The following is a 25,107-nucleotide window of genomic DNA, read 5'->3' on the forward strand; positions in this document are numbered from 1 at the left end:
CTCTGCCCAGAATTCTTGTCCTAACCCGACACCACTAAGCATGCTTCTTGCCTTTCCATCAACATTTTGTTCATTCTTTCTATAACTCCATTTTTTTGAGGTGTATTTGGAGTAGTCTTCTATCATCTTTACCACACTTCTTATAGGATTCTTCAAATTCCCCACTGCAAAAATCTCCACCGTTATCTGTCCTCAACACCTTTACCTTCTTCTCTGTCTGGTTTTCCACCAAAGCCTTAAATTCTTTAAACCTGTCAAAGACTTCAGATTTTTTTCTTAAGGATATATATCCATGTATTCCTTGAGAAGTCATCTATAAATGATACATAGTACACCGACTTACCCAGTGATGGAACCTTCACAGGTCCAAACACATCACTATGCATAAGCTCTAATATATGTTTTGCCCTCTTATCACCAGAGGGGAAACTCACCCGATTCTGCTTCCCATATACACAATTTTCATAGAAATCAAAATCCAGAGAGTTATTACTCATACCTTCTACCATACCTTTACCATGAAGTATTCGAAGGATTTTCTCTCCAATATGTACAAGCCTTTGATTCCACAACATGGTCTTCTCTCCAGAGACCATTAGATTTTCTGCTCCACTTTCAGGAACCATTGAACTATTGCACCCATCAACAATCGTGCTACCTTGCAACTTGTACAGAGTTCTAATCTGAACTCCCCACATCAATACTAGTGCTCTGTGAACCATCTTGCAGGTATCCTTCTTGAACACTGTTTTTACACCTGCATCATCCAACTTGCTTACAGAAATCAGATTTCTGGCCAATGAAGGAATATGCATAACACCTAAAAGTGTTCTAACCCTTCCACCTTGCAACTTCAACTTTACTTTTTTGTGACCAATGGTTCTAGCCTTTCTATCATCCCCTAAGAAGACATCACCGCCATTGTATTTCTCATACACAAAACCACTCTCTATGGGGAGTGAAGTGAAAGGATGCACCTGAGTCAATCAACCATGCCTCATGATCTACATGTGTTCTTCTGAGATGGTTTTCACCTCTGCAGAAGGAGCATCATCAGATCCCTTTCCTTTATCAGGTGCTTTAGATTTACAGTCCCTTTTGTAGTGCCCTTCCTTTCCGCATTTCCAGCACACCACCTTTACAGGTTTTCCTGGAGATTTAGATCTCCCTCTAGATTTAGATCTCCCACTTGATGACTTATTTTTATTTCTGTTCTAGGACTGTCCTCGTATAGATAAGGTATCACCATTCTGGCTCCCCATATTTTTCCGTCACATCTCCTTCATCAGCAAGGATGAGACTATTTCATTAAATTGCAAGGTAGTTGCATTGCTACCTATTGCAATAACTAGACTATCGCACGAATCTGGTAGAGAACACAACAAACTGATGCACTTATATTCATCTGAAATTTTAATATCAACATACGCAAACTGACTTACCACAGTATTAAATGCATTCAGATGCCCTGTCACCAAGTCTCCGTCTTTCATCCTTAGGTTATACAGCTTTTTCCGCAGGAACAGTGTATTCCCCAAAGACTTAGATTGGTACAAAGTCTATAATTTTTCCCACAAAGCCTTCACCGTAGCTTCCCCTGATACATTCAACAATACTAAATCTAAGACACACAATCATATTGTGCTCTTTTCCTTCCAATCCAACTTCTTCCATTCTTCATCAGACACTCCTGTTGGTTTAATACCTAGATCTACCATGATCCACTGATCTCTATCTACCAACAGATCCTCCATCTTGAGTTTCCACAACTCAAAACTATGACCATTAAATTTCTCGACCTCTATCTTTCCACTGCTCGCCATCTTCTTTCACCACCAGAATCGATCTCGCAGATCTCCCACTTAACAAGGTCTACCACAGGCTCGAGTGAAACCCCTCAGCAAAAAAGGCGTCCCCTTGAAGCCAAAATAGCTCCAATACCAAATGTAGGTTTTAACCCTGTAAATAAATTACCTGCATACAAATTCTTAAAACACAGAAAATAAACAATGTGAGAGCATAACACATAAAACACATATACACATAGATTTTCCCCTGGATCCCAAAACTGGGACTACCAGCTTGATTTTTCATTATGTTCCTTCCAATGTTATAATACATATTTATACATGCCGAAGCATCCAATACCATGGACCGAAAACCATCACGTCCAAAACCATGGACTGAAAAGTATCACGTCCAAAAACATATGTGAAAATCATGCACAAAACCATAGGTGGGTCCGCCCAACCTAACATAGGTTCCAAAACCAAAATTTTTCGGGGTGTTGCCTCGGACCCCATAGAGTGGGGTAACCTGCATCCCTCAAACCCCCTGTGAGCCCCTCGCTACGCAATCGGCACAACAAAGGGGGGGCTCCGCCCCCCCTCTAACCCCACGGTGAACTACATGGGCTAGTCATGGAAAGAATATAACACTGCCCAACATTGTCGAAGTATGCTAAGTGTGTGATCATAATATCGAGTCCTTACAAGTTCACTTGCTTCCCACACAACCATTTTCCTAAAAGTCTCTCGACAAACCAACTCCACTTCACCGGACCCTGACTGAACTGCACTGGGTAGTCTCATCCCTCAGTGGTGCTGCTTTATCTCTTGGAACTGTCTAGTTCCTGAGGTTATCCTTCGGGACAGTTGCACTGTGCAATCCCAAAAGTGAGCAACTGCCTTCCTTCCTAGAACTACGCAGAAAATTGTCTGACAACCTATCTGAACTGAGCATTTCCCAAGCACAATCATCAACCCTTCCTTCTTCCTGCTAGAAACCCACATTGCACAGAGACTTGAGCCTCAATTGCTCCTAGAAATTGCACAAAAATGTCATCCCAGTGACCTCCCTCAGCAGGGACCCACTGCTCTCAAAAACTGCGTAGACCTGTCCTATGGTCCCTTTGTTGTTCTGCCTTCTCTTCCTCCTATAATCTGCATAGAGGTGTCCCTCGGGGTCTCATCTTGTAGTTGCCACTGGTGTCTTTGATTGTGCAATTCTGCCTACCAATGGTCTCTATGCAGTTTTCCCAAATAGTGAAGATTATGCTCTGGAGTTCCTTGTCCAAGCCTGAGCTGTGCTCTGTGCAGTCTCAATGACCAATCCTCCCTCCCTGTCACCTGCAACGGCACAATGTGTAGTTATTTGGCTCTCTCCCAACCTGTCATCTATCCTGGGCCTGAAACACAGAAAACAATGTATCACGTTAGACTAGGAGGTTTTGCATTTCATGTCGTCCCGTCATGTGTGAATTGTAGGAATAGGTACACTGATAGATCATGGCAAGGCAACGAACAGGATGAAGAAGGAGAACACATTCTATAAGACTTGCTTGTAGTTGGATGGACATACAAAGCACATGAAGCAACAAGCAAAAGGACAACATGCCTAGAACCATCTTGCAAGAACAAGACCATCGAATACCCTACAACACCAATCTATGCGAAGGAGAGGACAAAGTACACCATAGAGTACATCCATCACTTAGCAGTGCAACAACTTGACATGGACACCATAGCCAGCTAGTGTTTAGTCAATTTAGTGTGTCCTAAATTGCTACATTAATTATCAATCTGGGAGTCATAAACTGATGAAGTGTGGCGCACTGTATGTGCAAGACAACCTCTTTCTTACTTTATTGTTTTTAGTTTTTATCTTGTTTTTGTTCTTGTCGGTCTCCTAAAGTGTTTAATGCAAATGAAAATCCTATTCTAAGGTCTTAAGAATACTTTTAAAGGTCAAGTATGGATGTAGATTTTAAGACAAGGTTTATGCCTCTTATGGTAATTTCCAAACTTAGCACTTCAAAGATCTCAAAACATGCTATTGATAAAATCAAAACTTGAACAAAAGTGTAAATATGCAGCTACTTAAATCAAGCAAAAGATGAAGTACTGATCATGAGGTTATTGTCTTTGCTATCCATTTAATTATAGAAATAAAATCTAATTACTGCACTCAAAACAAAAAATAAAGAAGATGGAAACTAGTCACTGATTTCATCCATAATTCTGATATTTCGTCAGTTAACTTCTAAAACGGGGTTAAGATAAAGACACTGGAAATAACGTCATATGGCATGAAAGAATGACATTTAAACTATCTACTTGCAGACTAATGAAAGCAAAATCAATTACTTCACCTACAATCCGATAGCTCACCAATTAACTTCTAAAATGGGGTTAAGCTAAAAGCACTGAAGATAACGTCATGTAACATAAATAACTGATATCTAAACTGACTACTTGCAAACTAATGAAAGAAAAATCAAATTACTTCACTTATAATCCGATAGCTCGCCAATTAACTTCTAAAATAGGGTTAAGCTAAAGGCACTAGAGATAACGTCATATAACATGAAGAACTTGATATCTAAACTATATACTTGCAACTTAAGGAAAGCAAAATCAAATTACTTCACCTACAATCTGATAGCTCACCAATTAACTTCTAAAACAGGGTTAAGCTAAAGGCACCAGAGATAACGTCATGTAGCATGAAGAAATTGATATCTAAACTAGCTAAAAAGCAGTAAACAAATCTCATTGAAATCAAAGCATAACAACTGGAATTAAAAGCTAAAGTACAATAGAGGAAGCAAATCTCAGATCACCACTTGATGCAAAAACTATATTAAAAGGCTCGAGCATAACCTATCCTGAAATCACTGATCAGTGTTAGTGAAAAATATAACAATGCTGCAAAATCATGTACAGGAATAAAAGTGATTAATACCATAAATGAATTATGAGAAATGTATAGTGGAAATAAAAGAAAACATGCATGAAAAATATACAAAAATGAAAAGAAAAACCTTAGCTAGTAGGGGCCCTCTGCACAGCCTTTGGTTAATACACTGTCACCTCAAAACCACGCTTTAAACAATCATAAGAAAACAGAGTTTTTGTATTGCAAAACAAAGAATATGTCTTCTCGTTACAACAACAATACTAATGCTAAAACAACAACATTAAAGCTAACATCAAGACTAGCTACTTGCGTTTGTAAACACTTTATTTATAGAGGAAAATAGATAACTGTCTTTTGGAGAAAAATATTCAGCAGAGGACACATAAACAGGACAAAATCCGTAAGTTCAGCTTCTTGGTTGCCATAAACATTAAATCTATGAAAGGTGGGTGTTAGATTGCATCATGGAGACAGTCTACAGCTGGAAAAAGTGGATCCATGAACTCAGGAATGGTCTCAGACTTTTTCACGTGCTGGAACAGAGACCTAATGGACGTAGGACTCTTTGTTGACCATCCTTTGGCTAATGCATTTCTTCACGAATTCGGCTGAACAAATAGGACCTTGTCCATGTGTAGATAATTTTTGAGCTACCCACATGCCTCATTTCCCTTCCCGACACTTGTAACCTACAGAAAAATGAAAACAACTGCGGAATTGCAAGTCAGTTGTGGAAATTGGCTACATTTCGTAGCTAATGAACAAAATCTAAATCAAATAGCACACACAAGGATATAGTTTTAAAACCACTTAAATGCACTCCTAGAATCAATATGTAACAATCTTTGATAGCTTATGGGGCACTGATGTGGAAAAATGGAAGAGAAAATGTTTAGCAAAGTATGTAGAAGAGAGGTAGTTCTGGGCTCAACATACCCCCACTGTGAAGATGTTGCATGTCCTCATGCAACCAAAACTATGACTATCCTTCCTTCAATTCATCTACTCTGAGACTTCTGCTAATACATCTAACCTTTCCTTCTTCTTACTTGGTGTCATTGTCATCCTGGGCTTCATCATAAGGCACCTGTATTTGAGGTTGATAAGGGCTCTACTCAACCTCATATTCTTCTTCTTCAATTTCCTATTTTTCTTGTGCCACAATCCTAGATGCAACATGGTGTTTTCATGGATAATTTTGTCCAACTTGTTCTGCTCTTTCAATGTCTGATTTTCCCTTTTGATATGTCTATTCAAGACTTCTAGTTCAAAAACTTCTTATTTTAATGATTGGATCAAGATATCCTGAGACGTACCAGGCTGATTAGATGAAGTGCCCTATTCTGTTGCAGTATTTTCCAATGATTCAATAAAATCATACATCTGTTGCTAAGTTTGATCAATTTCCTGTGTGGTCTTTCTTGGATTGATTTCAAAATCAGGTTGAGAAAAAGGAGAATGCTATGGACTATGGTTAGGAGGAGTGATTTCTAGTGACTGTTCTGGTGTTTCCCCTCCTAGATCTATGAAGTGGGCTCCATTGGTTTGCACTTTATTTAATTTTCCTTTAAGTCTTGAGCTCCTTAAATTCTGTGAGCTAGTATCTCCCTTTTCTAAACTCTGTTTTTCTTTTCCTTTCCCTTTTTCCTTAGCTGACTGCTCCTTAAGAAGAACTAGTCTCTCAGAAAGTACCTGTTCCTCTTCTGAAGAAGGTTCTGGGGTCTGATAAACATCTTCAACATTTATTTTCCCTTTTTCTTTCACTTGTTTTCTAATCTCAGTCAAAGTTTCAGACAACATTTCTTCCTAATTGGTTTCTTTAGTGATACTAGTAGGAGAATTTTGGATTTCTACGTTTGTTCTTCTTCTCCTGCTTTTTCTTGTTGAACTTCCCTTAGGTGTTTCAGGTGGGTCCTGGAAGAAATTTATAATTAAGAATTGTTCCCATGTGTCCTTTCTTTCCTTCAATTGATTTTCAACCAGAATTTTAACAAGGCCATGATGATAAAGATGAGGCTCCACGTCATCTAGATTTTTCTGTACAGTGGTAGACATCTTTTTCAAGCTACTCAACAAGAAATAAGGCAGATTGATGGTTTGACTCTCCAGAAAATTCATTAATAACCTTATATGGTACATGTACATAGACCCATACCTTCCTTCACACGTAATGAATTTTTGAATTATCAACAACAGACTGGTCCATTTTTCCTTTAGGGTTGAAACAGGAATTTCACATTTAAAAACAGATATATCCATACCTAGCTTACGCAAAATGATCCTCCAGGCCTTTTCATCGAAGTCTTTATTTTTGAACCATCGTTCTCCTTCTTGTGGGAGCTCTATTGCTATTGCAATGGATGCCTCTGTCACCGAGAATTTGATATCCCCAATCTCAACTTCCATACCGTTGAAGCACCTTGCAAACGTCTTTGTGACTTCTTTATTATGAGCCCTGAACTTATGAATAAACTGCAACCACCTTGCTTTTGTTAACATGTTCTTTAGCTGTGGATAGCCTTCCATAAATTTCGCTCCATTTGGCTCTGTTCTTACCAGAAAACCCATTCCTCCTCTTTGCTTCAAAAATACCTCTGTAAGTGATGGTTTCATGGAGGCAGAATAGTGATATGAGTGAACAATGGAAGAAGGGTTGCGGAGAAAACCAGTGGTTACAATGTGGGAAGAATACGGAGCATGTAATGAGAACATGTTCATGAAGTAGAGGCCTGTGTAAACAAACCCTGAACTGACAATTGTAAAATTGGCGTGAGCATATGGAGACAGAGTGAGACTGGAAGAATTTTGAAATAAAAGGCTGCAGAATGGACGTTGGAAAATTCATAAAATGACTGTGGAGTGGTGCATCAGAGGAGGAGAGCCATGGTCAATTGGCTTATGTCTTCATGATTAACCAGTTCAACAGGTGTAATGCGGACGTACAACTGAGTATGAGTTAAATTTGGAAGAGGATTATGAGGCTGTTGGAATTTGATGCGGAGTTCGTGGTGGAGTTATGAAGAGGTCATGGAGGAGTTAAGGCAGCTATCAAATCAATCATTACACATTATGGAGTTTGTGATTTTACGAACTATATATATTATGTGTTTAAAATTCTATTTGAAATTGATTTTTCTCATACCTTAGAATATTACCACTTTTGTTTGCTAAGTTCTGCTTGGCTGCCTCTTGTAGGTGCTTTTAGGTTCTGACGTTTTCAAAAGATTTTCCTCTTCCATATCTGCATCTGACTTTCATCATTATTTGGCTAATCACCTGGCTGTCACTGCAAAGTAACAGAGGATTAGCTGTGGAATCAACAATTAGCTGCGGAATTAGTATTCAGCTGCAGAATCAAAATTCGGCTGCGGAAACTGACATAGTGAAAATCATATGACTTGGCAAAGTGAATGGAGATGGATGGAAATGACAGAGGACTGAATGAATGGTATATGGAAAGCTGAACATGAAAGAAATTTTTATTGGTGGAATGGGATGAAATGAAATGACATGAAATGAAACAACTATGAGAGAGATTTTTTTTTTTTTTTTGGAAAATATACGGCGTCAGAAGCTTCTAATTTTCGCCGTGTATTTTCTATATAAGACTGCCAATCAATGATTGGTTTTCAGGCTTATACATTATTTTTTTTTTTTTTTAGATGATGATGAAAATAACAAAGACTAGGCTGGTGGAGAAGAAGGATTCTTCTTCACCAGCCTCATTTCAAAATTATCTTGAAAGATTTTGATAAACTCCTCCTTTGAGAGTGGCTTATGATGGATCTTCATTCTGTGATTATTCACAATGAGAGGAGTTTGATACTCATCAATTTTTTTGATTCTTACTGCTCCATTGATAAAAATTGTTTCAATCTCATATGGCGCAAGCCAATGAGTCTGAAATTTACCTTGAAAATCCTTGAACTTGGAATCAAATAGCAATGCCCAATCTCCTTCTTGAAACTTTTTGTCTTTGATGTACTTGTCATGCCATTTAGCTCTTTGATGTTGAACTAGATCAGTTCTTTGAACTGCTTCTTGTCTAATCTCATCTAGCTCATTCAACTACTCCAGTATATGCTTTTGGGCTTCTGATAGATCCATTCCCAATTGAACTACCATCTTGAAGGTCTTAATTTGGAACTCAATGGGGAGCAGAACTTCTTTCCCATAAACAAGTTCATAGGGAGAATGTCCTGTTGTGTTCCTTCATGTGGTTCTCTAGGCCCATAAGGCTTCAGGAAGCCTTTCTACCCAATCTCTTCTGTGTAGTTGAACAGTCTTGGTAATGATGCCTTCAATTACTTTGTTTGTGGACTCCACTTGACCATTCACTTATGGATGGTAAGGAGTGGATTTTATGTGCTTGACCTTGTACTCTTCCATCATCTTCTCCATCAGCTTGGATGTGAATTGACCTCCCTGATCTGTCATAATTTCTCTTGGAACACCAAAGCGAGTAAAAATATCCTCATAAAGAAAACTAACAACTAAATTTTCAGTAGCAGAAAATAATGCTTTGGCTTCTACCCATTTAGTGACATAATCAATACATGCCAATATATACTTTTTCTTTTTATATGGAGGATTAATAGGTCCAATAAAGTCTAAAGCGCATTTTTCAAAGGGTCGAATGAGTACCTGAGGTTGTAATGGCATCTCATTTGAGGGGGTAGGTTTCCCTACCCTTTGGAAGCTGTCACACCTTTTGACATATTGTTCTGCATCTTTGAAGAGGGATGGCCAATAATATCCTAAAGAAAGGATTTTATAGGCTGTCCTCTTGTCAGCAAAGTGTCCGTTGCATGGTTCATCATGACATGCTTTGAGAATATCAGGCATTCCATCTTCCCTGACACATCTTCTGATCACAAAGTCTGGCCCTGTTTTAAACAATTTGTTAGAAATCCATGAATATCTTGAACTTTCCTGAATAATCTTTCTTTTGTCACTAGGAAATAAATGTGGAGGTAGTTTCCCTGTAACCAAATAGTTAGCCATATCTACAAACCAATGGGTTTTAGTAGTGACTGCAAATAAGTATTCATTAGGAAACTTATCCTCTATAGGTGAATCTTCTTTGATATTCTGAATTCTAGACAAGAAATCAGCTACTATGTTTTGTTTCCCTAGTCTATTTAACATAGTAATATTGAATTCCTACAAAAGTAGGAGCCACCTTGTAACTCTTCCATTAGTAACAGGTTTGTTCATTATATATCTAATTGAAGAATGATCAGTATGAATAAAAGTTTCATAGCCTGTTATATAGTGTCTGAACTTATTAATTGCATGAACAACAACTAAGAACTCTTTTTCAGTTACAGTATAATTCAACTCAGTGGGAGTCAAATTTTTACTCGTATAGTAAATGGCATAAGGAACCAAGTCTTTTTGTACCAACGCAGCTCCTAGAGCTATATTTGAAACATCTGTAGAAATATGGAAAGGAAGTTTCCAATTTGGTCCTCTCAAGATAGGTGCTTCAGATATTCTTGTTTTCAAAGCTTCAAATGCTGATTGGAAATCAGGACTCCATTTGAATTCACAGTCTTTTGTAAGTAGTTTGAAGAGTGGAGATGCTATTTTGGTAAAATTTTCTATAAATCTTCTATAATATCCAGTAAATCCTAGAAAACTTATAACATGTTTTTGACAATTTGGAATAGGTAACTTGGAGATGAGTTCAACTTTTGATCTATCAACTTTAATCCCATCCCTTGAAATATGATGTCCTAAAACAATACCTTCAGTAAACATCATAACGCATTTTTCATGGCTTAATGAAAGGTTTGTTTCTTTACATCTTATAAGGACTTTTTCCAAATTTTCTAAGGCTTCTTCAAATGTATTACCATAGACTGTAAAATCATCCATATACACCTCTACACAATCATGGATTAGATTAGAAAAAATTCCTAGTACTGCTCTTTGGAATGTTGCGGGTGCATTGCATAATCCAAAAGGAAGCACTTGGTAGGAAAAAGTTCCCCATGGAAAAGTAAATGTGGTTTTATCTTGATCTTCAGGTGCTACATGAATTTGATTATAACCACTAAAACCATCCAAAAATGAAAAGTACTTTTTGCTTGCTAATGTATCTAATACTAGATCGATAAAGGGCAAAGGAAAATGATCCTTCAAAGTTGCTTTACTCAATTCCTTGTAATCAATGAACACCCTCCATTTAACATTCTTTTTGGGTACTATAACGAAGGGATAAATCCATCGGCTATCTGAAATTGGGTAAATGAAGTTTACATTGAGTAGTTTTTGGAGCTCTTCTTTTACAATCGCCATAATATTTGGATTCATCCTTCTCTGAGGTTGTCTGATTGGTCTAATGTTTTCCTCAATATAGATATGATGGATGCAAGTCTTAGGGTCAATACCTTTCATATCAATATACTTCCATGCAAATGCAGTGGAATGTTTTTGCAAGATTTTGGTTAGCTCTTCCTGTTGTAACTTTTCCAAATTTTTGTTAATATTCAATGTTTTTCTTGGAAAAATTTCAACTGCAGAACTGCCAAACTCTTCCATAGAGTAGAGAGACATTTTTCTTGATGATAAATATTCAATATCAGAATCTAAATAAAATTGTGTGTGGTCATATTCTGAAGATGTTTCAAAATTTTCTAATGTATTCAAGATTTGACTATCTTCACTAACTTCAGAGAGAGTAAAGACAGGTTGTATAGTATCTTCATCATCGACCCATTCATTGTCTCCTACTTCTGTAATGGCTTTTGCTGGAGGATACAAAGTGAATTTCTTTGTTGAACTACCATTAGAAATGTACATGTCCCCAGATCTACAACTAATAAAAGCATCAGCTGTGGCTAGCCAAGGTCTTCCTAAGATGAGTGGGTGCCCTCCTAGATTACTTTTGGGAGTCAAAATCATGAAATCTACTGGATATTCCCAAGAATATAAGGAGACAAAAATGTCTTCTAGTACACCATCTCGTTTGATTACTGATCTATCTGCAAGTTGCAGTAAGGTAGGTGTAAAAATAAGATTAGGAAGTTTAAGTTGTTCCATAGTCTGTCTACTCATAATGTTTATAGCAGCCCCTAAGTCAATTAATGTATTTGGAATTTCTATCCCATTTATGTGTGTTTTGACAATTGGACTACCTGGATCCACATATTTCTGCATGGTAATCTTTCCCATCATGGTATCTTCAATTTTCCCTACCAGGTGGATTCTTTTTGTATCTCTTGGTTTCCAACCTGGTCTTTTGAAACTCAACTCCTTTATTGTTTTTGCTAGAATAGGAATCTCTCTAATGGCTTGTAGCAAGGTAATCTTGATACAAACATTCTTTAATTCATTTAGGAAATCATAGTCAAGCAACAAGATTTGTTTTTCCACCCCCTTGTCAATTTGTAATCTTTCTGGGAAAGGAGGTGTGGATGTAGATATAGGTTGCTCAACCATAAGAGTTGTGGGGGTTGACTCTTTTTCTTTTTCTTTTTGAATGGTTGGGTTTTGAAGGGATGATTCTTTAAAACTTTTATTGACTTTAAGAGAATCCTCCTCAGAAAAATCTTGCTCTTGAACATCTGTAGAAGGTTTTTCCTTTTCTAAAATCCTACCAGATCTAAGTTGAACATCATTAAGATCTAGAGGAAGAATCATGTAGGTAGGAAATTGTTGTCCTTCTACCATGTAATCATTCTGAAGGTTTTTGTTGTTGGGTTTTGGTAATGGTTGGGTTGGCAATTGATTTGGCTTCTGTTGAAATGGAAGCAAGAGTTGAGGATTTTGATTTTGTTGGGGAGGTTGTTGTTGTGGAAATGGCAATGAAAGTTGTGGGCTTTGATTTGGAAGTTGTGGATTTTGTTGTTGATTTTGTGGGATAGAATAACCATGAAAAGATGGAGGATATTGATAAAATGGAGTAAATCTCCCATAAGTATTTTGTACCCCTTGTGCCCATGATTGAGATTGATACTGATTTTGAGGTTGGGGCCAAAGTTGTTGCCAAGAATTCCAATTTGGTGGGGGCTAAAAATTCAAAGGATTGTTAAATCCTTGATTTTATTGCCCTTTCCAAGGTCTTCTGGAAACAAAACAAAGAGATTCTATTGAATTTGGGTCCTCCTGAAAGACAACGTTGAGTCCTGGGATTGAAGGAAAATCCTTTGTCTCATGACTTTCTGAGCAAGTCATACATGTTTCTACAACTTTTGCATCTAAGGGAAATTCCCTTAGAGCATGTTTCTTTCTACATTTTGGGCAAAAGATGGCTAAAGCATCAACTTCTATTTTCTGCTTGTTTTGTATTTTGAGGGTGTCTAGCTGTTCACTAAGGCTCCCTAAAATGTCAGTTTTTAATTCATCAAGCATATTGCCAATCTCTGCTCTACTTACTGATCTGGTTGTAGATTTGTTTGCTATAATAAAAGAAGGATCTCTAGGCCCTTTTCTAGTTTTAGATTTTCCCCTTGAGAGATGGACACATAGTTCTGCTATGTCATGTAGTGGAAGTTGAGAAATGTCTCCCTTCCCCATCATGTTTAAAATATCTATCCATTCATCTCTAATGGCTTTTAATAGAAGTGCTTTCAAGGTTTCCTCATCTAAATTGTTCATTTTCGCTATATTTAAGTTGTATTGAAATATTTCAAGTAGATCCTCCAAGTTCTCATCTTCTTTTTGCATCATTTTGAATACCCCATCCTTATGGTTAGTGGGCATACAATAATCCATATATCTATCCAAAAAGGTTTGCTTCATATCATTCCAAGTCCTAATAGATTGAGTGACTAATCCCATGAACCATTTCAGAGAAGCCCCTTTCAATGTTGAAGGAAACAGTTTGAGTTTTTAAGAGTCTTCTAGATAGTCATAGGTTCAGCACAAGACTTCAAACTCAAATAGAAATGTTTCAGGATCCTCACTTTGCAATCCATAAAAGTTTGGGAGGACAGATGGTGAAATTTTTTTCATTGTTGTATGGGTTTCCTCATGGACTATAGGGAATCCAAATGAGTTATCTCCTTCCCTATTTCCCCCATTATTACCTCTAATTCCTCCATTGTTACCTCCATTATTTCCTCTACCTCTACTTCTACCCCCTCCTCCAAATAGTGAAAATTCTCCATCTAGTACTTCTTTTGCCATGATAGTTTCCTCAGGGTCTTCTGGTTCTTTTATTAATGGCTGATGAGAGAGAGTCTCTACCTCTTCTTCTTCTCTGGGTGATTTTACTTCTTTTATTGCAATATGTTCCCCTATAGAGGTGAAGAAGGGTTCTTCTCCTGGGTCAGATTTAGTAGATAGTGTGGGAGAATCTTCTAATTCAGTTGCTGCTCCTTGAATTCCAGGAATCCTAAGGCTAGGAGTATAAGTCTGGGATGGAGGTTTATCTTGTCTATGCCTTGAAGTAGTTGGAGTTGTAAAAATTGAACTCTTGGCCCTAGTTATAAACCTTCCCCTAGAATCTCTTGCTCTATGCATGCCATTTTTTTTATTTTTAATGACTTTTTTTTAATCAGGCTAATAATCCTTTTTATGATCTTCCAGATCACACTAGGTGTAATAAGAGAGCATACTCAAGAAATTATTAAACTAATAATTCTCTTTTCTGATCCTCCAGATCACACTAGGTGCAAGAGGAGAGCATACTTCAAGAAATTATCAATTTTTCCTTCTTCTTTTTTTGAATGTAAGAGATAGGCTACCTAGTTACACTTCCTTGGCAATGGTGCCAAAATGTTTAGTCAATTTAGTGTGTCCTAAATTGCTACATTAATTATCAATCTGGGAGTCTCAATATAATGAAGTGTGGCACACTGTATGTGCAAGAAAACCTCTTTCTTAGTTTATTGTTTTCAGTTTTTATCTTTTTTTTGGGGTTTTTGTTCTTGTCAGTCTCCTAAAGTGTTTAATGCAAATGAAAATCCTATTCGAAGGTCTTAAGAATACTTTTAAAGATCAAGTATGGATGTAGATTTTAAGACAAGGTTTATGCCTCTTATGGTTATTTCCAAACTTAGCAATTCAAAGATCTCAAAACATGCTATTGATAAAATCAGAGCTTGAAAAAAAGTGTAAATATGCAGCTACTTAAATCAAGCAAAAGATGAAGTACTGATCGTGAGGTTACTGTCTCTGCTATCCATTTAATTACATAAATAAAATCTAATTATTTCACTCAAAACCAAAAATAAAGAAGCTAGAAACTAGTCACTGATTTCATCCATAATTATGATATTTCATCAATTAACTTCTAAAATGGGGTTAAGCTAAAGACGCCAGAATTAACTTCATATGGCATGAAATAATTACATTTAAACTATCTACTTGCAGACTAATGAAAGCAAAATCAATTACTTCACCTACAATCCGATAGCTCACCAATTAACTTCTAAAACGGAGTTAAGCTAAAGGCACCGAAGATAACGTCATGTAGCATAAATAACTGATATCTAAACTGTATACTTGCAAACTAATAAAAGCAAAATCAAATTACTTCACTTATAATCTAATAGCTCGTCAATTAACTTCTAAAATGGGGTTAAGCTAAAGGCACTAGAGATAACGTCATATAACATGAAGAACTTGATGATATCTAAATTATCTACTTGGAACCTAATGAAAGAAAAATCAAATTACTTCACCTACAATCCGATAGCTCGCCAATTGACTTCTAAAACGGGGTTAAGCTAAAGGCAGTGGAGATAACGTCATGTAGCATGAAGAAATTGATATCTAAACTAGCTAAAAAGTAGTAAACAAATCTCATTGAAATTGAAGCATAACAATTGGAATTAAAAGCTAAAGTATAGCAGAGGAAGCAAATATCAGATCACCACTTGATGCAAAAACTATATTAAAAGGGTCGAGCATAACCTATCCTGAAATCACTGAATAAAAATAACAATGCTGCAAAATCATGTACAGGAATAAAAATGATTAATACCAAAAACGAATTATGATAAATGTATAGTGGAAATAAAAGAAAACACACATGAAAACTATACAAAAACGAAAAGAAAAACCTCATCCAGCAGAGGCCCTCTGCACAGCCTTTGGTTAATATACTGTCACCTCAAAACCATGCTTTAAACAGTGATAACAATGTAAACTTTGAAATGGGAACTATAAACTCAAAACGGGAACTCTTGCCAAAAAACGCCAAGAAAACATCAAAAACAGTGCTAAAAACGAAAAGTGTGTATACTGGAATGATGGTTTTTTTTTTAGGGACAATTTTGAACATGTTTTAAAAATGGCAGTGAAAACAAAGTTTTCGTGCAAAATAAAACTTGGAAACGAAAAAGTGATTATACTGGAACGATGATTTTTTTTTAGGGTCAATCTTCAAAATTTAAAAAAAATGCTAGTAAAATGATCCAACAACATAAAAATGACTCATAACTTCTCATTTAAAACCATATGGAAATCAAAAATTTTATTTCAAGATATGATGCATACATCAGTTAGATAAACTGTCTTAAACAATTATTCAAAATCACTCATATTTTCTTGCACACCATCAGAATTCACATCTTTAGATGAGTGATTAGATGCTAACAAAGATGTTCCATATTCTTGTCTTTCATCAACTAGCGCCCCATCTGAGTCCACATGCATGCCCATCATTTCAGATTTCAAAATTCTTCTAGATCTACAACTGGTTTCAACAGACTCCCATCTCAACACTGTTCCTTCTGGTAATAACCTTTTCAGAATCTCTATCGTCTTGAAGCGAAGAGTTCCTCTCTTTGTTAAATTGAAGTCATAAACAAGTATGTCAAGATCCTCCAATTTCAATATGTCTGTGCAGCGACGATTTATATTCGTACCCTTTCTTTTTCTCTTTCCTCCATTTTTTTTGTCAACTACCATCTCTGGCTTATACACACCATTGAATGGGTGTGTATTTGTGGCATACCAATGTACTTCAACACTTGTAACATCCTCATTTTCTGTAAATACCTTTATAAATTTAGCAACCCAGAATGGATAGCCATTGGGATCTCCATCTGCTAGCATTGTGATCATGCAACCCTTATTAATATCCTGTACTGAACCCCTGTAAAGGTCTTCCATGGCTCCACGTTGTGCACGAGATCTTCTGGAACCAATATACATCTCTCTTTCCTCTTCCTGTGAAGAATTAATAATACCTTGAAATTGTTGTTGTTCAACAATGTTTATTTCCTCAAGTGCATTCGACACATTTTGTGGCCAAATAAATGGATTTTTCGAAGGTATATCTTCATTTGTTCTTGTTGAAATGATATCACTTTGATTATTGAAAAATGACTCCCACCAAACTGAATCAGTAATGTCAAAGTACTCATATGTATATCTAATACATTTTTTAATTTCTTTTAGACAATCAGAATAATTTTTATCTCTATTTGTTTGCATGCATTATGAAATTCACCAACTGATTATAATAACAATATTTTTGATGAAAATATTGGATGATCTGGAACGAACTTCAAAAATTGCAAACCTAATGACGGTGCCCATTCTATAGTAGTTGAATACTTCTTGCCCCATATTAGTGTTTTCCCATCAATTTTTTTGATACGAAATTGATGTTGGAAGCTAATGTCATTAAGTTGTTCAATGCATTTCCCCTCACCATATGATCCCATAATAAACCTTCGCATGTCAATAGGTTCTTCCAACACATCAAAAGTAGGCTCTGACATGTATGATTTATTAATACATTCAATTAATGATGGAAAGCCCCCGGCTTCATTCCTCCTCAATGTGACTGAAAAATGACTGAACATCTGATCAATATGGTCATGAGTGTGCCCAACAAGAAGGAAACCAACCTTTACCTTCTGAAAAATTCTCAATTCAACAAGCATGTTTAGATATCCAAAAACAACTTGATTTTTGTTTTCACAGCAAGTGTTGTCCAATTGTAGATACAAAACTTTAGGAAGATTACCAGACCAATGAGAAAGCACATCATGAATTATGGTTATGGTCAAATTTGCATCATTATGAATATTTGGAGCTGTGAAGTACACCTTTGGCAACATTTTCCCATTGAAGACCATACAACTGACCAAGTGATACTGAATAAAATTTTCCTCTTATAAATTTTTGGGTGTGCAAACAAAATGTGGTAAAAGTATTTTCTTCTGGTCCATACCATCAATTATCAAACCCAAATATTTCTTTGGATTATCATAACACTTATTTCGATGCTTGTACAAATTTTTCCGTTCATTTGTTTGTTGTTCATGATGCTCCTGAAGTTCTTTGACAATTGAATCTACACAAAATAAAAGAAAGCCATTAAGAAATATGTTTTCATACTTTATGAATATACAATTTTAAAAGTTAAAGTTATGAATGCCTACCTCTTTCTGACCCTTCACATTTGTCCCTTTTTTATTTAAGAGAAGCACGTGTATTGCAAATCCCCATCCTTATCTTCTTAGGAATACGAACATTGTTGAATTCTTTCTTCCATATCTTCACAAAATATTGATATGTAATAAACCGGCCATGTCCCTTAGCACCTTCTGCATATTCTTTGTATAAGTTGTAGATTTCGCGTCTTGAAAAATTATCTAGAATATGTATTGTCTCTCTATTTGGTATACACTCTCCATGCTTTGAAAATAAATCTTTCATCCATGAAATTGCAGTGTTTGATGATGGCCCAAACTATCTTTTATGACATACTTCAAAATAAAATGTGGGATCCTTTTCCAAATTTTCTTGAATTCTTGAGAGACGAAAATTCCCAATCGAATGAAACATTTTGAAAGCTTTTCTACAGATAAATAAAGTCTTAATATGATAATCATAACTTGACAATGTCGATTGCATGCACCCAACTAAATATGAATTTTTCATGCTTTTATTCATTGACAAATATCTCTTCCTGCTTTCTAATGAAAATTTGAAATCCATATGTTTCAAGCAATCTTTTTGGAAAAATTCACTTGAAATGAGTGCGCTGATAGAACTTCTTCTCGTTGGATATTCTGCTCTACCCCTTGTATAACTAGAACATCTTGCATTGATATGAAAAGGTTTGCTCCTACTCCTCAATACAATATTTCTTGGCAACATCTCCATCATTAGATCATCATTTGTATAAGGATTTTCATCATCATGAAGAGGAATGTTATCCACACTATGATCAACTATGCTTTTCAAATACTGACTTGGAGGATATTCTTCATCTTCCCCTTCTTCAGTGCTACTGTCATAGTCCATAGAATTCGGACTCAATGGAAAATTTGACTCGATGTTTATTGGATATTCTTCCTCATGTGCATTTTCAGTGCTGCTCTCACCGTCCATAGAATTAGGACTAAGTGTATCATCCTGTCCTTCATCAGTGCTATTTTTATACTCATTAGAATTAGGACTAAGTGCATCATCCTGTCCTTCATCACTGTTGCTCTCATAGTCCTTAGAATTAGGACTAAGAGGACATTGTGACACTCCATTTTTTTGAAATTCATCATTGCACTCTTCATCATTGTTGCTCTCATAGTCCTTAGAATTAGAACAATGTAAACTTTGAAACGGGAACTATAAACTCAAAACGGGAACTCTGGCCAAAAAACCCCAAAAAAACATGAAAAACAGTGCTAAAAATGAAAAGTGTGTATACTAGAACGATGGTTTTTTTTTTTTTTAGGGTCAATTTTGAACATGTTTTAAAAATGGCAGTGAAAACGATTTTTTTGTGCAAAAATTGTGCAAAAAGCACTCTGAAAATGAAAAGTGGTGATACTGGTGTGATGACCCTTTTTTTTAGGGTCAATTTTCAACATTTTTAAAAAATGTCAGTAACACCGAATTTTTATGTGCAAAAATTGTGCCAAAAACACCTTCAAAACAAAAAGTGATTATGCATTTTTTTTTATAAAAAATATTTAATATGTTATAAGGTATGAAGATCAACAATAATACATAGGGAGTTTTTCTTGCTTCTACTAAATGCATGATATTGAAGGGGCATGTGACGAAGCGAAGTTGAATAAAAATTCACATTTTATATTCCCTTAACATTCAAAAACAACTTATATTGGATTCCTTGTCTTTAGACAATACGTTTATAGACCCAAGTTAAGTTATCACGATCCTTAGAAAGTGAACTTCAATATTCATAATAATAAGAAGTCCCTTAAAAAAAACCCATTTTATAATGTGAATTTTGGTATGAACATTAGGTATTTCTCTTGTTTCTACAAAATGGATGACGTTAAAGGTAATGTAATCGCATGCAAGTTGAACTCTTGAATAAACTAGTTCAAATAGAGGGTTGTAGTGAATGTAATCACATTCACATTTTATATTCCCTTAAAGTTCAAAAACAACTTATATTGGATTCCTTGTCTTTAAACAATACGTTTATAGACCCAAGTTAAGTTATCACGATCCTTGGAAAGTGAACTTCAATATTAATAATCATAAGAAGTCCCTTAAAAAAAAACCCATTTTATAATGTGAATTTTGGTATGAACATTAGGTATTTCTCTTGTTTCTACAAAATGGATGACGTTAAAGGTAATGTAATCGCATGCAAGTTGAACTCTTGAATAAACCAATTCAAATATAGGGTTGCAGTCAATGTAATCACATGCACGTTGGACTATTGAAGAAACCGACGTTAAAGGTAATGTAATCACATGCAAGTTGAACTCTTGAATAAACCAAATAGACGGTTGCAGTCAATGTAATCACATGCGAGTTGGACTATTGAAGAAACCAAATATGCTACAAAGGACCTTTGTACAATGCCCATTTTAGATTCCAGAGTGAATTTAACTCGCGCCTTTACTTGATAGACTACCAATAATTTTAACTAAAACCTAGATGTGAAATGAATAATTTAACTTTAGGAAGATATAAAATAACATCTATAGTTTATAGAGACGATCAATTAGTATCAAAACAACTTGAATGTAGCAACTAAAAAATTCATATTAAGGATATCTTATATAAAATTAATCAGATCTTCATGATATATATGCAATTTTTAAGAAAATTTCGAAATCCTTAGCTTACCAATCCTCAAAGATTGCACAAGATTTTTATCAATTTATTCCAAAAGCCATTACTATAATTTCACTTGATGGCCAAATGTTTTGCGACCTCTATCCAATTTTCATAAACTACATGAAAAAAATATTGCAACTGCATTGCCAACCTTCAAAAGCTACATGAGGAAATTGAGATTACAATTGGGAATTCTGCCACGAGGATAACGTTGACGTTGCGCCGCTTTTAAGCATGAAAAAAAAAGGTTACTCGTATATTTTCCAAAAACCAACCAAATTTGTTGTATTGCTCACCATTGCATGTATCAGAATCCAACTCCATATTATGTACATGAAGTAGCATACACTGTAAAAACAGAAACAACGTGCAGCGTAAAAATAGAATTAAACCCCAAGTCAAAATCAAAATGATTGAGCAGTGATCTTTGATGAGTTGTTTGGAGAAATTTTGGCCACTGGAGTTGATGAAGAGGAAATAGAGTTAGATGGGGCGATTCCCATCATCATGGCGCCAAATTAAAGTATTTGGAGTAAAAGCAAAATTTCAAGTACGAAATAGCTTTGGCATATTTGATCATAATAATGTACACTACTGGTTCGATTTGAAGACTGACACTTATATTGTTGGCTTTATACAGAAGTTTGAGCTGATTTTTATTGTTCTCTTCTCAGTGAGATAGATTTTTCTCATTCCTATGTTTCTCTTCCTGTAATAACTCTCGGTCTTTTGTAATAACTTCGGACAGTTGTATGTGAAACTTCTTCCAGTACAACGTTCATTTTGGCTTTGGAGCCCACAATGGTCATATGCACTTCAAACCAAATAACATATGGGAAGTTATAGATGCCATAGGCAATCGATTTTAAAATATGCTATACCTTTGGCATATTTGATAAGAACAACGCACACTATTGGTTCAATTTGAAGGCTGGCGCTTATATTTCTGGCTATATACAAAAGTTGAGTTGATTATAACATACCTTTTCATTGTTCTCTGCTGTGTCGTCACTATGTTACTAGTGCTGTAAGAGCTGGCAGTCATTATAATAACGTACAGTGAAACATAGTTTTATGGAAACTTCTTCCAGTGGGACCTTCTTTTTTGGTCTGAGAGTCCATAGTAATCATATGCGCTTTAAACTATTATAACATCCATAGCTAAATTTGAGAAGTTTTTCCATGCTATAAGCACACTATTTAAAAATAAACTCTACATTTTCCATATTCTATAAAAACATTTCACACTATTAGTTGAGGTTGAAGACTGACACTTATATTGCTTGTTATATTTAAAAGTCATGTTGGTTATTAGGATAGCATTTTCATTGTTCTTTGCTTTGTGAAAGATATTAGTTGTGTTGATTATTAGGATAACCTTTTCACAGTTCTCTGCTTTGTGAAATATATTCTTGTTACTATGTTTCTCGCGTCCCAAGAACTACCAGTCATTATGATTTTATGTGAAACTTCTTCCAATGCCACATTCTTTTGGTCTTTGGAGCCCAACAACTATATGTATCACAAACAATTTTAACATTGAACATATTAGAAGTTATTTCACACTGGACAACTCTGGTCAGTCAATGTTAGAATCTAAAATATGGTGTTTGGGGCCAAATTATTCTATATCAATGAATGCTACACTTTACAAACTCATCAAAGATGATTTTGTTTTCCTAAACATTAATAAGATATTAGGTCATTATATAAGATATTAGGTCAGTGATCCACTTTTATGAGAGTCACGGCTAAATGAATGATACCAAAATTTTAATTCACTTTTACTCCAAATACTTTAATTTGGCGCCGTGAAGATGGTGAAATTATAGCAGTGATCTTTGACGAGTTCTTTGGAGAAATTTTGGTCACTGGAGTTGATGAAGAGGAAATAGAGTTAGATGGGGTGATTCTCAGAATCGCCCCATCTAACTCTATTTCCTCTTCATCAACTCCAGCGGCCAAAATTTCTCCAAAGAACTCGTCAAAGATCACTGCTATAATTTCACCATCTTCACGGCGCCAAATTAAAGTATTTGGAGTAAAAGCGAAATTGCAAGTACGAAATAGCTCTGGCATATTTGATCATAATAATGTACACTACTGGTTCGATTTGAAGACCGGCACTTATATTGCTGGCTTTATACAGAAGTTTGAGCTGATTTTTATTGTTCTCTGCTCTGTGAGATAGATTTTTCTCATTCCTACGTTTCTCTTCCTGTAAGAACTCTCGGTCTTTTGTAATAACTTCGGACAGTTGTATGTGAAACTTCTTCCAGTACAACGTTCATTTTGGCTTTGGAGCCCACAATGGTCATATGCGCTTCAAACCAAATAACATATGGGAAGTTATAGATGCCATAGGCAATTGATTTTAAAATATGCTATACCTTTTGTATATTTTATAAGAACAACGCACACTATTGGTTCAATTTGAAGGCTGGCGCTTATATTTCTAGCTATATACGAAAGTTGAGTTGATTATAACATACCTTTTCATTGTTCCTTTCCTAAATAGACACAATTATATGTGTTTAGAACTTAAGCTTTATGTGTGTTACATGTCCAGAAATCTTGAGCGATCCTAACGTTTCGAAACGAGCTGACTACTTAGAAAGCACATGGCCAAAGCATATTGGTTTCGAAGCGACTTCTTTTGAAGCACTTTCTTTGAGGATGCTCAAATGAGATAACCATGAACGAACCGACTTGAATTTTCTCAAACAATTCGCTCTTCGAATCGAATTGACGAATTTCCGATTTTTTTCCCTGTTTCGGACGTATTTGGTAACTATTTGTAAACTGGGTTTACGTGCTTCACCGGCATCTTCACTATACATTTCAGTATGGATGAGAAGTCATCAAAATGGGAAAAAAATGAGGTGCACATATTAAAAATAAATAAATGATATACAGTAATGAAATAATCCAGCAGGTCCATCTTAACCCGGGAACTTTTAAGCACCCATTTACGATGATGCTTCATGACTGATGCCCTGTAGTAGCATAATGAAATTTGAAGCCTCCAATGTCTCTGACTTTTTCGAAGAGTTGTTTTCAGTGGCCATAAAAGTTTTGGTGTGATTAATTAGTTTATTCAGTTAAATATGAATCCGGCATCTGCTGATCAAGCTATGGATTCTGTTTTTAATGTCGATATAGAGGGGATGCAGCACTTTTACTCCAGCCTGACGAAATTTCCCGATCCCAGTCGATCCAGCAGTTCCATAGACGATGAGATGGAGATGGAGATGGATTTGATAAACATCATTAACACTGCCAAGAAGCGCAATTTCATGATCACTGTGCGGGATAGGATCCTGTTATTTTTCCGCAGGCGATATTAGTCGTGTTGATTATTAGGATATAACCTTTTCACAGTTCTCTGCTTTGTGAAAGATATTCTTGTTACTATGTTTCTCGCGTCCCAAGAACTTCCAGTCATTATGATTTTACATGAAACTTCTTCCAATGCCACATTCTTTTGGTCTTTGGATCCCAACAACTGTATGTATCACAAACAATTTTAACATTGAACATATGAGAAGTTATTTTACACTGGACAACTCTGGTCAGTCAATGTCAGAATCTAAAATATGGTGTTTGGGGCCAAATTATTCTATATCAGTGAATGCTACACTTTACAAACTCATCAAAGATGATTGTTTTTTCCTAAACATTAATAAGATATTAGGTCATTATATAAGGTATTAGGTCAGTGATCCACTTTTATGAGAGTCACGGCTAAATGAATGATACCAAAATTTTAATTCACTTTTACTCCAAATACTTTAATTTGGTGCCGTGAAGATGGTGAAATTATAGCAGTGATCCTTGATGAGTTCTTTGGAGAAATTTTGGCCGCTGGAGTTGATGAAGAGGAAATAGAATTAGATAGGGTGATTCTGAGAATTTCCCCATCTAACTCTATTTCCTCTTCATCAACTCCAGCGGCCAAAATTTCTCCCAAGAACTCATCAAAGATCACTGCTATAATTTCACCATCTTCACGGCGCCAAATTAAAGTATTTGGAGTAAAAGTGAAGTTGCAAGTACGAAATAGCTCTGGCATATTTGATCATAATAATGTACACTACTAGTTCGATTTGAAGACCGTCACTTATATTGTTGGCTTTATATAGAAGTTTGAGCTAATTTTTATTCTTCTCTGCTCTGTGAGATAGATTTTTCTCATTCTTATGTTTCTCTTCCTATAAGAACTCTCAGTCTTTTGTAATAACTTTGGATAGTTGTATGTGAAACTTCTTACAGTACAACATTCATTTTGGCTTTGGAGCCCACAATGGTCATATGTGCTTCAAACCAAATAACATATGGGAAGTTATAGATGCCATAGGCAATCGATTTTAAAATATGCTATACCTTTGGCATATTTGA

The sequence above is a fragment of the Pinus tabuliformis genome, chromosome 8 (assembly GCF_031772625.1).
Source record: "Pinus tabuliformis cultivar Carrire ecotype Pingquan chromosome 8, CPIR1, whole genome shotgun sequence".
Classification (NCBI taxonomy): domain Eukaryota; kingdom Viridiplantae; phylum Streptophyta; class Pinopsida; order Pinales; family Pinaceae; genus Pinus; species Pinus tabuliformis.